The sequence below is a fragment of the Anabrus simplex genome, chromosome 6 (genome assembly GCF_040414725.1).
Source record: "Anabrus simplex isolate iqAnaSimp1 chromosome 6, ASM4041472v1, whole genome shotgun sequence".
Taxonomy (NCBI): Eukaryota; Metazoa; Arthropoda; class Insecta; order Orthoptera; family Tettigoniidae; genus Anabrus; species Anabrus simplex.
This window is the reverse complement of record NC_090270.1, coordinates 249,035,818-249,052,101: the sequence shown is the minus strand read 5'-3', so window position 1 is coordinate 249,052,101 and position 16,284 is coordinate 249,035,818.

The following is a 16,284-nucleotide window of genomic DNA, read 5'->3' as shown; positions in this document are numbered from 1 at the left end:
CCTTACAATGTTCTTTACAGCAAGTTTCTTGTTCCTGTATACTCCTTGAAGTCTTTGTATTTCTTGTTCATTTCGTTCTTGTCCCTGTTTTTGTTTCTCCTTGTCCAGTGCCTTCTTTATTTGGTTTCTTTCTTTCACCGCTGTTTTCACTCTATCATTCCACCATGGTGTCTCCTTTTTTCTTTTGATAGAACTTGTAACTCCACATAGGTTTTTGGCTTCTCCCACAAAGGTGTCTTTGAAGGCCTTCCATTCTTCATTAACGCTGGTTACTTCACACTTTGGCAAACTCTGTTGAATCCTTAGTTTGTATTCTTCCTTTATTTGGACTTCTTGCAACTTCCAAGTTTTAATCCTTGGTTTTTTCGTAATAAGTTTCTGCGTTTCATTTGTCTTATGTTTGAAGTCTACTACCAACAATCTGTGGTCACTGTCCATGCTTTCACTAGGGATGACCTTTACATCTGTGATGTACCTGCCACCATCTTTATTTGTGATTACGTAGTCAATCAATGTTCTATACTGGCCATCCCAACTGTACCTTGTTATTCTGTGACTGTCTCTTTTTTTGAAGAATGTATTTTTGATTATAAGATCATTTCTTCTGCACAGATCTAATAGTTGTTCTCCTTCTGGGTTCCTTTGTCCAAATCCATGTGGACCAATGATGTTCTCGTACCCAAGTCTGTCTACCCCAACTTGCGCATTTAGATCTCCAATAATAATAACATTTTCCTCATTAACTGTATCTTCCAGGTCTTGCCGAAATTTCTCTTTGTCTTCCTCACTGCAGCCTGTCTGTGGGGCATACACTTGTATGATGGTGTACTTAGTGTTCTCCAGTTTCATGGACATTTTAATAATTCTATCACTTTTGCAGATAACTTCAGCTGTAGCATCAGTCCTTTTGTTAATTAAGAATCCAACACCATTTTTCGCTACCTTCTCCTGTCCACTCCAGTATAATTTATAACCTCCACGAAGTGTCTTACTTCCAATCCCTTTCCATTTAGTCTCACTTAATCCCAATATTGATATTTTTCTTCTATCCATCATGTCTAGGAGTTCTTCTAACTTTCCAGTTAATGATAGAATGTTCATAGTTCCAATTCGGTATTTGGGTCTCTTTTTTATTTGGGGTTTCCTTTCAGAACATTGTATATCATCAGCCTTACGGTCATCATACTTTACAATTGTCTGAGAGGACGTGTCAGTCCGGTCTATAATATTCTTTCCGAGGCTCTTTTTCTTATTGAAAGCAACTATACTCAATACTCTCCTGCTGACTTGCTAGGCCTAACGCATAAGAGGATTTTCTTCCAGGGTTTACTCCCTTAGCCTTTGAGGATGCCTTCCTCGTCCTACAAGGCAGTAGGTTCCATCTGTACACCCCAGAAGGATGGGTTGCCTCTTCCGCCATACCGAAGTCCATCTTCTCCGCCGTAGATGCCGTTGAGGTCTTCACCCTTAACCCAGGGCAAGGGCCCTCCATATTTATGACCCCTGGAGAGAGGTTGTCCCAGTATTTTAAAACCCCCAGGAATTGGGCTACCTGTTGGTCCGCGGGTTGTATTGGTTATTTCAACCAGCCCTACATACTGTAGGGGCTCCCTATCCGCCACCTGGGGACGTGCTCTGTAGGGGTCAGGTTCCCCTGGTTACTTAATTACAATTTACAGTAGAACTAAATAAGAGCACCGCTCACGAAAGAAACACGGACATTCTCCATTCATACTGGAAAAATAAGTAAATTCGACGAATGCAGGACGCCAAACTTAATTTAACAATGTGTTCCTATTTATTGTAACAGATTTCAACATGAAGTGTATATTTTAACATATCAGTCAACATGTACCACATATTTTGAAATGATAATGTACCTGTATACTTAATAATAATTCACTTATATGATTTTTAGGCCTAAAAAGATTCATTCCTTTTAGATGTATATATAGTCATTTTTAACTTTATGTATGCTCTATTAGAACGTAACACATACTCTATATCATGATTTTATAATGGACAAGGCTATTCAAAAAACTTGACTTATGTGAAGGTACTAGTGTACAGCTGAGGATGACCGTTGTGTAAAAAGGTCGAAACCAATACTGTAGATTGAATTTTACATAAATAAATTTGTCTATAACATACGATAACTGTCAATACGGAAAATGAAACTGATAAATCAAAATACAAAACCAGCCTCCAAGAAACAGAAGGAAGGAAAAGTCATGTCCTTTTCGGAAAGATTATCCTCACTTAAGATTGCAATAATACCTAAGACCTTTCCAGATGGAAAACTCAAGGAGGATGACGTAACTGAATTGACATCTACTCTGATAGCACAAATGAAGCTGCTGTCAGACGGATGTCTGCCAGGCTTCCTTGAGTCACCAAGGCTGAAAAGTGGAGCTATGGTACTGATCTGTGGGCAAATCCAGAAACGAAAAGTTGACTGGAACAGACAGTATCAAATTGTAACCCATGGAAAGGGGAGACCCTAGAGGTGGCGGATGCAAAAAAGGTGCTGAACACGACCAAGGACATCACCAAGTTCCCACCCGCTTTTGACAAGATGAAAGCGGAGGGAGTTCTTGTCAGAATCAATCAGCATGATACCAAACTTCTAACGTAAGAGTGGAGAGTGCTGAATGCCACTTCAATCGACAAGACAGGAAGTACAGTCATTTTAGCCCTTAGTGAAAGAGACTTTGAAGAGCTCAAAAAGGGAAGCCTTAAGTCCAAGCTCGGACTTGGGCAGATCAAGTTTCAGGTCATCAAGGGAAAAACAAAACCCAATGTTGACAAAGTTGGTGTTGAAGGTCCTTCAGGCCAATCTTCAGCATAAAAAAGCAGCTGTAGCCAATTTCGCCAGGAAGTTCAAGTCTGGGGCTATTGACGTGGCTCTTATTCAAGAGCCTTGGGTCGTCAAGGGCAGAGTAGCAGGACTGGCGGAATCTGGAGGTAAGCTGATGTACGATACATCGGAAATACCCAGAACATGTCTTCTTGTGAACAGGAAAGTAAAATGTCTTATGTTGCAGGAACACTGTTCACAGGACTTAACTGTGGCCAAGATTAAACTTGGAAATTGGAAGGGACCCAGAAAAATAACCATAGGCTCTGCATACCTCCCATATGACTCAACTAATCTGCCCCCATCAGAAGTTGAGAACCTAATTTGCAATGCAAAGAGGAAAGGCAAACACCTAGTCCTTGGAGCAGATGCAAATTCACACCACATGGCATGGGGCAGCACAAACCACAATGCAAGAGGTGAGTCTTTACTAGAGTTTATTATTGGAACTGAGTTGATGATACTAAACCTAGGAAACAAGCTTGCATTTATAAAAAAAAAATCGTAGGGTGGTAATAGACATTACACTAAGCACTACGCATATTGCAAACTTTATTAAAGACTGAAAGATGCTGGAGGAACCATCATTGGCAGACCACCAGCACATCCAATTTGCAATAGATGTGAGACTATGTGGGATTGACAGGTACAGACACCCAAAAAGATCTGGGATAGATACAGAGAAGTTCTAGGGAAGGCTGTACGAAGATTCCATCTAATGTGAGAGGACAAAGAATTGGACAAGGCAGTGGAACTATTAGAACAGGCCATTATAGACTCATTCCACGACAACTGTCCACTCAAAGAAAAGAAAGACATCAAAAAAGTAAGGTGGTGGAACAACAAACTAGCCAAGATGAAAAAAGAGGTTAGGATGTTGTATAGAATATCATCTAGACATGATATGTGGGATGTATATCAAAGGAAACTCACCGAGTATAATCTAAGAGATATGGAAAGCAAAAAAGAAAATCTTGAAGACTGTTCTGTGAGAAAGTGTAATTACACAGTGAAACAGCAAGGCTCCAGAAGGTTCTGAAAGCAACCTACATAAATCAAGTGGGGACACTAGAGAAACCAGACGGGTCATTTACTCAGGCGGGGAGGGGCACGCTGGAGATACTAATGGCATGTCACTTTCCTGAAGCTGAGGAGACGACAGAGGAAGAAACGGTTGGAACAGAGACCGGAACTCGAAGAGCAGACTGGAACTATGCCAACAGAATCATAAAACATCACCATGTAAAATGAGCAATTTACACGTTTCATCCTATAAAGGCTCCGGTGTCAGATGAGATACTTCTGATTCTCCTACAGGAAGAGCGGGAGATACTCGTCAATGCCCTGACTGACCTTTTCAGAAATAGTCTAGCTTTAGGGTACGTGCCGAAATCATGGTCTGAAGCTAAAGCAGTATTCATACCTAAGCCTGGCAGGGCAAATTATACATACATACATACATACATACATACATACATTATCATTATAGACTGTTATGCCTTTCAGCGTTCAGTCTGCAAGCCTCTGAGAATTTACTAAACGTCGCCACAATCCTAGATTTGCAACTAGTGTTGTGGCCTCATTTAGTTCTATACCTCTTATCTTTAAATCGTTAGAAACAGAGTCTAACCATCGTCGTCTTGGTCTCCCTCTACTTCTCTTACCCTCCATAACAGAGTCCATTATTCTCCTAGGTAACCTATCCTCCTCCATTCGCCTCACATGACCCCACCACCGAAGCCGGTTTATGCGTACAGCTTCATCCATCGAGTTCATTCCTAAATGAGCCTTTATCTCCTCATTCCGAGTACCCTCCTGCCATTGTTCCCACCTGGTTGTACCAGCAATCATTCTTGCTACTTTCATGTCTGTTACTTCTAACTTATGAATAAGATATCCTGAGTCCACCCAGCTTTCGCTCCCGTAAAGCAAAGTTGGTCTGAAAACAGACCGATGTAAAGATAGTTTCGTCTGGGAGCTGACTTCCTTCTTACAGAATACTGCTGATCTCAACTGCAAGCTCACTGCATTAGCTTTACTACACCTTGATTCAATCTCACTTATTATATTACCATCCTGAGAAAACACACAACCTAAATACTTGAAATTATCGACCTGTTCTAGCTTTGTATCACCAATCTGACATTCGATTCTGTTGAATTTCTTACCTACTGACATCAATTTAGTCTTCGAGAGGCTAATTTTCATACCATACTCATTGCACCTAGTTTCAAGTTCCAAGATGTTAGACTGCAGGCTTTCGGCACAGTCGGCCATTAAGACCAAGTCGTCAGCATAGGCCAAACTGCTTACTACATTTCCACCTAACTGAATCCCTCCCTGCCATTTTATACCCTTCAGCATATGATCCATGTAAACTACAAACAGCAAAGGTGAAAGATTACAGCCTTGTCTAACTCCTGTAAGTACCCTGAACCAAGAACTCATTCTACCATCAATTCTCACTGAAACCCAATTGTCAACATAAATGCCTTTGATTGATTTTAATAATCTACCTTTAACTCCATAGTCCCCTAGTATAGTGAACATCTTTTCCCTTGGTACCCTGTCATATGCTTTCTCTAGATCTACGAAACATAAACACAACTGCCTATTCCTCTCGTAGCATTTTTCAATTACCTGGCGCATACTGAAAATCTGATCCTGACAGCCTCTCTGTGGTCTGAAACCACACTGGTTTTCATCCAACTTCCTCTCAACGACTGATTGCACCCTCCCTTCCAAGATGCCAGTGAATACTTTGCCTGGTATACTAATCAATGAGATACCTCGATAGTTATTGCAATCCTTCCTGTTCCCTTGCTTATAGATAGGTGCAATTACTGCTTTTGTCCAATCTGAAGGTACCTTACCAATACTCCACGCTAATTTTACTACTCTATGAAGCCATTTCATCCCTGCCTTCCCACTATACTTCACCATTTCATGTCTAATTTCATCTATTCCTGCTGCCTTATGACAATGGAGTTTATTTACTATCCTTTCCACTTCCTCAAGCATTACTTCACCAACATCATTTTCCTCCTCCCCATGAGCTTGGCTGTTTGCAACACCACCATGATGATTTCCTTTTACATTGAGAAGATGTTCAAAATATTCCCTCCACCTCTCCAGTGATTCCCTGGGATCTATTATGAGTTCACCTGAATTACTCAAAACACTGTTCATTTCCTTTTTCCCTCCCTTCCTAAGATTCTTTATTACTGTCCAGAAAGGTTTCCCTGCTGCTTGACCTAGCCTTTCCAGGTTATTACCAAAATCTTCCCATGACTTCTTTTTGGATTCAACAACTATTTGTTTCGCTCTGTTTCTTTCATCTACGTACCAATCCCTGTCTGCCTCGGCCCTTGTTTGGAGCCATTTCTGATAAGCCTTCTTTTTACGTTTACAGGCTACTCTCACTTCATCATTCCACCAAGATGTTCGCCTTTTACCATCTTTACACACAGTTGTTCCTAGGCATTCCCTTGCTGTTTCTACTACAGCATCCCTGTATGCCACCCTTCACTTTCTATATCCTGAACCTGCTTACTGTCTACTGTTCGAAACTTCTCACTAATCATATCCATGTACTTCTAATTTCCTCGTCCTGGAGATTTTCTACCCTTATTCGTTTGCAGACAGATTTCACTTTCTCTACCCTAGGCCTAGAGATACTTAGTTCACTACAGATCAGATAGTGGTCTATATCATCGAAAAATCCCCGAATTACTCGTACATTCCTAAAAGATTTCCTGAATTCAAAGTCTGTTAAGATATAGTCTATTATGGATCTGGTACCCCTAGCCTCTCATGTGTAGCGGTGAATAGCCTTATGCTTGAAGAATGTATTAGTAACAGCTAAACCCATGCTAGCACAGAAGTCCAGCAAACGCTTCCCATTCCCATTAGCTTCCATATCTTCCCCACATTTACCAATCACCCTTTCGTATCCTTCAGTTCTATTCCCAACTCTCGCATTGAAATCGCCCATTAGCACTATTCTATCCTTGCTGTTGACCCTGACCACGATGTCACTCAATGCTTCATAAAACTTGTCAACTTCATCCTCATCTGCACCCTCACATGGTGAATACACGGACACAATTCTTGTCCTAATTCCTCCCACTGACAAATCTACCCACATCATTCGCTCATTTACGTGCCTAACCGAAACTATGTTGCGTGCAATGGTATTCCTGATAAAGAGCCCTACCCCAGCCTCTGCCCTTCCCTTTCTAACACCCGTCAAGTACACTTTATAATCTCCTATCTCTTCCTCCCTCTCTCCCCTTACCCGAATATCACTTACTCCTAGCACATCCAGATGCATCCTCTTTGCTTACTCAGCCAGTTCTACCTTCTTTCTTCCATAAGCCCCATTAATATTGATAGCTCCCCATCGAATTCCATTTTGTTCGCCAAGTTGTTTCCAAGGAGTCCCTCGCCTGTCAAATGGGAGTGTGACTCCATTACTCCCATAGGTCCGAGGCTTGCTTAAAGTGTTCTGAGCTCGGTAAATTGATGAAGCAGGATGCTGCCCTACTTGCACATAGTCCAAGTGAGGATCTCTCCTCTAACGGGTTATGGACCACCGGTGATTTGTATAGTCCTAGCCGCCGGAGCACAAGGAGGGCCACGACTCAGAATATGTCCGAGATGCCCACTCCCATTCCATAGCAACTGGTATCCCGACTCTCAGGACCACTTACTAGGCCACTCAGCCGTTGCCCATGGTTCACGAATTAGGACGTGACTACAGCAACCCACAAACATGAACCGTCATGTTTAACCTCCTTCATGCTGAAAGCAAAGGAGAAAATTCTGGATAAATATATCAGAAGAACGGTGCAAATGAACTCAACGTTACATGAAAATAAGTTTGCATATAGACCTGGCAGATCCACTGAAGTAGCACTCCACCAGTTGGTTTGTAAACTAGAGAAAAGCCTAGAATATACAGAAATTGCACTGGCGGCATTTCTAGATATAGGAGGAGCCCTCAGCAATACAACCTATGACTATGATCAAAGCATCGGAAAAAAGCAAGGTGAGTAAAACCGTCGTCAAATGGATTAAATCCATGTTAAGACAGGAGGAACATAAAAGCAGCCCTGTTTGAAGAAACGCTGACAGTTGGGCCACCCTAGGCTGTGCTCACGGAGTTCTTTCGCCTCTGCTGTGGAACCTCGTGGTGAACGAAATCATAGCTATGCTCAACGAACGGGGTTCTATACAAAAGGATACGCAGATAACCTAGTGATTTTGGTACGAGGTAAGGTGATGAGTGTTATCCAGGACCTCATGCAAAGATCACTCAACCTTGTGGAGAACTGGTGTCGGGAAGAACAACTATCAGTCAACCCGAACAAGATATCTCTGGTCCCTTTTACAAGGAGAAAATTAGAGGGAAAGAGATCACTGAAGCTCTTTGGGCAATATATATATATATATATATATATGGAAGAACAGGCACTGCACCTAGGTGTAGTGTTAGATAAAAATCTAACCTGGAATCCAGATATAGAAAGGAACATAACCTGGGCCAAGAACTTGCTGTATGCATGTTAAAGGACCATTGGGAAGACATGGGGCCTAAGACCATCGATGGTAATGTGGATATACACAATGACCATTAGACCATTGATGGCCTATGCTGTAATCATCTGGTGGCAGAAAGTAAGTCAAGGAAAAGTTGGCAGTAGATTTGATAGCCTACAGAGAATGGCATGCATAGCCATAACTGGGGCTGTGAGAACTACACCGACAGAAGCCTTGAATACTTTACTAGACCTCCCATCACTATGCAATTTCATAAACGGACAGGCTACAATGAGTTCATATAGATTGGCACAATCAGAGTGCTGGAATGCACAAAGACCCAATCTAGGACACTGTAAAATTAATAGAGTAATGACAGGAAGTTCTACACATTCCTTTTGATCATATGATACCAAAGTACAACTTTGAAAAACTGTTTGAGACACAGATAATAAAAAAGAAGACTGGGATATCAACAAATGGAATACTGAAAAAGAAGATATAATGTGGTGGACTGATGGCTCAAAGACTGTGGATGGCACAGGAGGAGGGATCAATGAGGGAAGACCTGAGAGATCAATTCAGATGAGCCTGGGCAAACACACTACAGTCATTCAAGCTGAAGTGATAGCTATCACAACATGTCTTGAAGAAAATCTGAAAATGAACTATAGGAATAAGAACATTTTCATTTTTATGGACAGCCAAGCGGCCATTAAGGCACTAGAAGCAGTCCGGATAATATCCAGAATTGTCTGGTATTGCAATTCACTTCTCCTGAAGCTCTCAAAGTACAACATTGTCAAAATAATATGAGTACCAGGGCATGCCGATGTAGAAGGAAATGAAAAGGCAGATAAACTGGCCAGGAAAGGGGCAGAAACACATTTTGTAGGCCCAGAACCTGTATGCAGGATTTCTTATGGACAAGCCCGACACTACATTGGAAAATGGGTACAAAAGAAACAAATGGAGAGCTGGAAATATACTCCAGGATGCCGGCTTGCAAAGGAACTGATAAAAGAACCAAACAAGAAGCATACTAAAAAACTGTTGAAACTCAGCAGAGAAAATATAAGAAGGGTAATAGGACTGCTGACAGGACACTGCCATCTGCAAAAACACCTACATAGAATTGGAGTAATAAGAGAATATATATGTAGGAAATGCAATGAAGCAGAGGAATCAGCAGAACACATACTTTTCGAATGTGAGGTGCTGGGAAGAATCAGACACTCCACTCTAGGACTACCAGGTGGAGAGAAAAAAATCCAAGAAGACCCAATAAGAACCTGCAGCTTTGTAAACAGAACAGGTATATCTAGGTGGGAATGAAGGAAAACACGGTAGCAAAAGATCTTAAGAGGTCGACGCTAATTAGGAATTAAAGGCCCCATGAAGAAAAGATGATGACGTATTGAAATAAAATAAGAATGTGATACTTTTCTTTCTCAAGATACAGCGGTGTGCTTAACTAATTTCAGAGGTTAGCTTATGCACTTACGCGTCTTGTTAAATTTTAGAAAGGCTGTTCCCATGTGTTATTATTCTACAGGGAACTTAAAACATGTTTTCATAACACATGCGCGGTAAACCTAGGTTGGGTGCTGCCATTTGGAGTAAGAAAATGGAAATGTTTGCCACAAGCCTCTGGAGTGATGCTATTACAATCATTTTTAAGAATGAAACTGAATATGCGTGTTCATACTGCTGGAATTAGAAAATACTTGCTAATGAGTAAGCCACTGCTTGGAAAACATCCGCGAAAATGTTTACACAAACCGATTGCTGTTTCATACCGATTTTAATGTTTTTTGTGCAAGTTTGGTATCTTTCCTGGCTTTTATGGAAAATTATGTATAACTTTATAAGAACACACTTTAGTGGTTTCGCGTTCACCCAAAAAATATCTGTCAAAATGGAGCACTAACCGTAACTACAGTACAGTGCGTAGGGTACATATTCTCCTTGTTTTATTGCTGTCACTGTGTAAATAATGTATGATGGTACAGTTTATGTTAATACAAACAAAGATTTGTGGAAAAGGTGTGGTTTCTACCAAAACATCGATTTAAGGTAAACCCCCATTTAAGGTTAAAAAAATCAGGTCCCCATAAAAACATTAAATAGGGGTTCTACTGTAACTTGCTGTAACAAAAAATTGATGTTGTGGGGAAGCAGGGAGCAGGGAGGAGGAAGTTCAGGAGCAAAGATGATGATGTGAAGCAGGGAGGAGGATGTTCAGGAGCAATTAGATGTATGGAACGCAATCGTACCAGGATATGGAAATTTAGTATAAACTTGCTGATGTACCCATGCTTCGCTACAGAATTCTCAGAAAGACTGCCTTTGTGGTTTTCCCAACTGAAGTCAACACATCACAACTACGTCAGTAGGAATGGTCGATTAAAGGCAATGTTATCATATAAAATACTCGATCAAATGAAAAATCGCACACTTTCTCACTTTTAACTAACAGTACTACGCTGCCGATCCAACAATCCAAAGTTCCAGTGCTGGGATGACCAGGTAGCAGACAGCCGTGAATACTCCTCTGCCATTATTCCATTAAATGTGCACACTGTTCCTTCCAATTAGTGCCTCAGAGTAGAGATTGAATAGCTGGAATGATATGATGAACCAGTGTGTTACATACCAGTAGTATGAGAAAATTATAACACAGTAGAGATTTCCACCTATTCAATACTAAGATGTATTTACAATATTTACATTATAAGGGACTAGTTTAAACCCTCCTCGGGGTCATCATCAGCCATATTAAAACATACACAATGTATGGCAAAATCCTAAAACATGTTTTTTAATGGTAAAAATCTTATGGATATATAATTTACAATATGAAGTGTGGTTGAAATGTTGCAAATGAAAATGAGAGATATTACGTGTGATGCAGGTGAGTAATAATTAATACAAGTAAATAATACATACTAAGAAGTCTGGAATAAAAGTACAAATAAGGTGCTCTGTGTTGTAAAAATTTATACACTTGTGAAATTCAGTAGGTTCTGGTAACAATGAACACAATGTTAAATGAAACATATAAAAATATACAAGCATGTACAATGTCTGGGTAGTAAAATGTGATACTCTCTAGATGCAGAGTCGACTTTACACTGTATCAGCTTAAGCAGAGAATTTGGCAGTTGGTGTATTAAGTAACCAAGCCGTGTTGATGGGCTGCATTGTTGATTGTTGGAGTTGTGCAGAATGTGAAGCTATTTTGAATTCTTGTTAAGAAGAAAGTAGACACTGCGCGTGGAGATATTAATTGGTGGAATTCTCAGTTCATAGCGGAAACCAAATTGGACCTATTAAAATTGAGAAAAGCCAGTAAAAAGCAAAGTACGCGGAAAGAGGAAAAGATTACCATAAAGTGAAAGGACACTTATCTCGCGCTGTGGTGTGTGTAGTTTAGCTGATAGTGTGCGACTGGTGGCGGGAAGAGAAATATGGGTGGGGAGGAGGGCAGGCGCATGCGAGTTAGATAGAGTGGAGGTGGCTTGGGATGGGATGGGGTTTAAGGCGGAGCTGAAGGGTGCAGGAGAAAGGGTAACTGTTTCGGAAAAGTACTTTTAATTAAACTTAGGATTGAGTTCTGGTTGGCTGCATTATTGTTTCTAATAAAAGTGATAAATAAATCGAAAAGTATGTTGGGTTTCTCTGAGATTTCATTAAGATTGTAATATTAGCGTTAAAATATTGGTCTAGGTGTATGTAGTAATTTTCCATTATGTTGAGTAAAGGGCCCTTGTTTACTAATTCAAGGACGTCAATGTCCTGTTCGATATTGGTAAAATTATGGTAATAAGCTTGCATGTGTTGGCCGATAGCTGAAAACTTATTGTATTTTATTGCGATAGTGTGCTCATGGTATCTTGTATTGAAGTTTCTTCCAGTTTGCCCAATGTAGGATTTTCAATAGGTATTGCATTTGAACCTCTAAACTCCTAATTTTAAAAAACAGCTGGTCTTGATATGTGAAGTATTGTGTAAAACGTTCATGTTTTTATTGTTGGTTTTGAAGGTTATTTTAACGCCCTGTTTCCTGAAGATATTGGTTAACTTGTAAATATCATTGTTGAACGTGAAGGTGGAAAATGTTAGAGGTTTAGTTATTTCTTTCTTGAGGGTAGTTTAAGGGCGATGTTTGTGTTTATTGATTTCATTTTCTATAAAATGATTGCTGAAACGTTGAAGTTTGCAATTCCGCAGATTGTGTTAAGTTCATTCTTTAGATCTTTCTTGGACATAGGTATGCTAAAAGGCTCGATGAACTAATTTATTGTATGTAGCTTGTTTGTGGGACTGGGGGTGCACTGAATTATGACGAATGGTGGAGGCTGTTTGAGTAGGTTTTCTGAATATTTTATAACTGAAAGAATCTGAGTTTCTAGTGATAGTTAAATCTAGAAAGTTGATTTTTTGATCTGATTCAGATTCTAGTGTGAATTTGATAAGAGGATCAATATTGTTGAGTCGTAAGAGGGTGATGGAAGCGTTACTTGATTTTTCGTATATGATTACGAAAACATCGTCAACATATCTGGCCCACAAGTGAACGTTTTCAAATTCATTGTCAATTTTGGTGTATTCGAGGAAGTGTAAGTATATTTCTGCCAAGATGCTTGAGACCGGTGATCCCATTGCCAAACCTTCCTGTTGATACATTACTTTCAGACCTGAAAGAAAACTGGAGGCGTGAATTTTTGTTTGTATGTCAAAAACTGACTAAAATGCTCCTCAATACACATATTGATAGTTTATTTTACAAAATAAAAACTAACATCCAAAAAAAAAAAAAAAAAAAAGACCCACACAATTGTGCGTATCAAAATTCAAAACCTCGTATCACATACGATGATGTATCTTCAAAATTAACGTTCACTAACCAATGTACACACTTCATTGAATATATTCCGGTATTCAGTAAAGCTTCTAGATTAATATAAACGCAATAAATAAATACTTACTTTTGGCACTACTGCTTCTCGCCATCTCGCCGATCAACTGTGCTTTTTAAACTCTTCTTCCTTCGCCCTGGCGGTCAAGCGCATACTAAAAACAATTGAAATAGACGCCACGTGTCCCGCACAATCACTGCAGTCCGGTCTAGCGCCGAAAAAACATCAAATACGGTCAGGGATAAACAAAATACGAACCCGCACAATTGTGCGTACTCGATCTGAAAGGGATATGACATTGTCGAAAGTGAAAAAGTTATTGTTGACGATTAGTTTTAGTCTTGTATCTCTAGTTTGCTTAAGTGGCCGTATTTGTTTAAATTGTTTTTAATTATCAGAATTAATTATGATACTTGTATGCATCGGTACATATTTACAATATCTAAAGAGTGGATCGAGTAATCAGGGGCCTGTTCCACAAACAAACTTTGCACTTTTCAATTCTTGCAAAGTGCAAAGTCTTTCTGTTCTACCATGATCTAGGTTGTACTTTTCTATTTCTTCGCAAAGTGAAAAGTCTTTGCGAATGAGTGATCCGATCGAGGTTATTCCATGAGCAAACTGTATAGGCCTAATACTCTATGATTTTAATGCTTTACTTTTCGTGGCGAACTTGACGGTATAATTGTGGTATCGTTTAAGTTTTTATCATGGGAAAGAAAGGTTATTACAAGAAGCTGGCAGTGCTGGAAATAGTCAAGGAGAAATGTGACATCTTTTTTGACAACTTTAAAGATAACCTCTCAAATGATGACACACATCACAGTTAACGAGAGTACTGTCAACACATCCACACTCAGAAGAAAATTCACCCTTCATTAGAAATCCTGTCGCTATATTATGTGGATTATCAGGCCAACGTACTGTCAGAAAATATTACATTTACTATAACATCTACGACTTTGGTAACAGTTCTGCAAATAATTGATTTTGATGTCCCATACATTTGTGCTACACCGTGCACATGGTCACCATTTACTAACAAATGTAAGTATATAAGAATTTGTTCTTTTTCGGAAAGGAATTGACTTCTTTTTGTTGCATGTTTCAATAAATGACCGATCATTTCAAGAATATAGTCAGCCTGTGTTGGGGTAATACGAAATCACTAGTGAAAGTCTGTCGAAGTGAGGTTACGAAAATTAATCTCGTCTTTGTACGTTCTCTAATTGGATTCTTCATCACTGTCCTATCTTGATGCTAACAAAAGCTCACGTCGTAACGTGTTTATATCACTAAACAAAATTCTACGCCGAAAAACTAGTGTACATACTTGTTAATTAACAGATGAAAAGGGAATTGTCTCTTTGCAAGATTTATGAAAACTTTTCACTTCATTTTTTTGCACTTTGCATTTCTATACCAATGGAGGAACATAACAGGCTTGAAAACTGAAAAGATTCCTAACTTTTTACTTTTCACTTAGCAAGCTAAATCTGAAAAGTAATGGTGGAACAAAATCTGAACTGAAAAGTGCAAAGTTCGTTCGTGGAACAGACCCCAGGTTGCTGAGCTAGTAGAAAAACTAAACAAACAGCCACTTAAGCAAACTGGAGACAAAAGACTATCACAGCATTATAACTAATCATCAACAATAACTTTTTTTACTTTCAACAATGTCATATCAACAAGATGGTTTGGCAATGGGATCACTGGCCTCAGGCATCTTGGCAGAAATATACTTACACTTCCTCAAATACACCAAAATTGACAATGAATTTGAGAACATTCATTTCTGGGCCAGATATGTTGACGATATTTTCGTAATCGTGGACGAAAAATCAATTAACGCTTCCACCACCCTCGTAAGACTCAACAATATTGACCCTCATATCAAATTCACACTAGAATCTGAATCAAATCAAAAAATCAACTTTCTAGATTTAACTATCACTAGAAACTCAGATGCTTTCAGTTATAAAATATTCAAAAAACCTACTCAAACAGCCTCTACCATTCGTCAAAATTCAGTGCACCCCCAGTCCCACAAACAAGCTACATACAATAAATTAGTTCATCGAGCCTTTAGCATACCTATGTCCAAGAAAGATCTAAAGAATGAATTTAACACAATCCGCGGAATTTCAAAATTCAACAGCTTCAGCAATCATTTTATAGAAAGGATAATCAATACACACAAACATCGCCCTTAAACTACCCTCAAGAAAGAAATAACTAAACCTCTAACATTTTCTACCTTTACATTCAACAATGATATTTACAAGTTAACCAATATCTTCAAGAAATAGGGCGTTGAAATAGCCTTCAAAACCAACAATAAAAACATGAACGTTTTACACAATACTTCACATATCAACAAGACCAGCTGTTTTTTAAAATTAGGAGTTTAGAGGATCAAATGCAATACCTGTGAAAAATCCTACATTGGGCAAACCGGAAGAAACTTCAATATAAGATACCATGAGCACACTAACGCAATAAAATACAATAAGCTTCCAGCTAACGGCCAACACATGCAAGATTATAACCATAATTTTACCAATATCGAACAGGACATGGACATCCTTGAATTAGTAAACAAGGGCCCTTTACTCAACATAATGGAAAATTACTACATACACCTAGACCAATATTTTAACGCTAATTACAATCTTAATTAAATCTCAGAGAAACCCAACATACTTTTCGATTTATTTATCATTTTTATTAGAAACAATAATGCAGCCAACCAGAACTCAATCCTAAGTTTAATTAAAAGTACTTTTCCGAAACAGTTACCCTTTCTCCTGCACCCTTCAGCTCCGCCTTAAACCCCATCCCATTCCAAGCCACCTCCACTCTACCTAACCCGCATGCGCCTGCCCTCCTCCCCACCCATATTTCTCTTCCCGCCACCAGTCGCACACTATCAGCTAAACTACACACACCACAGCGCGAGATAAG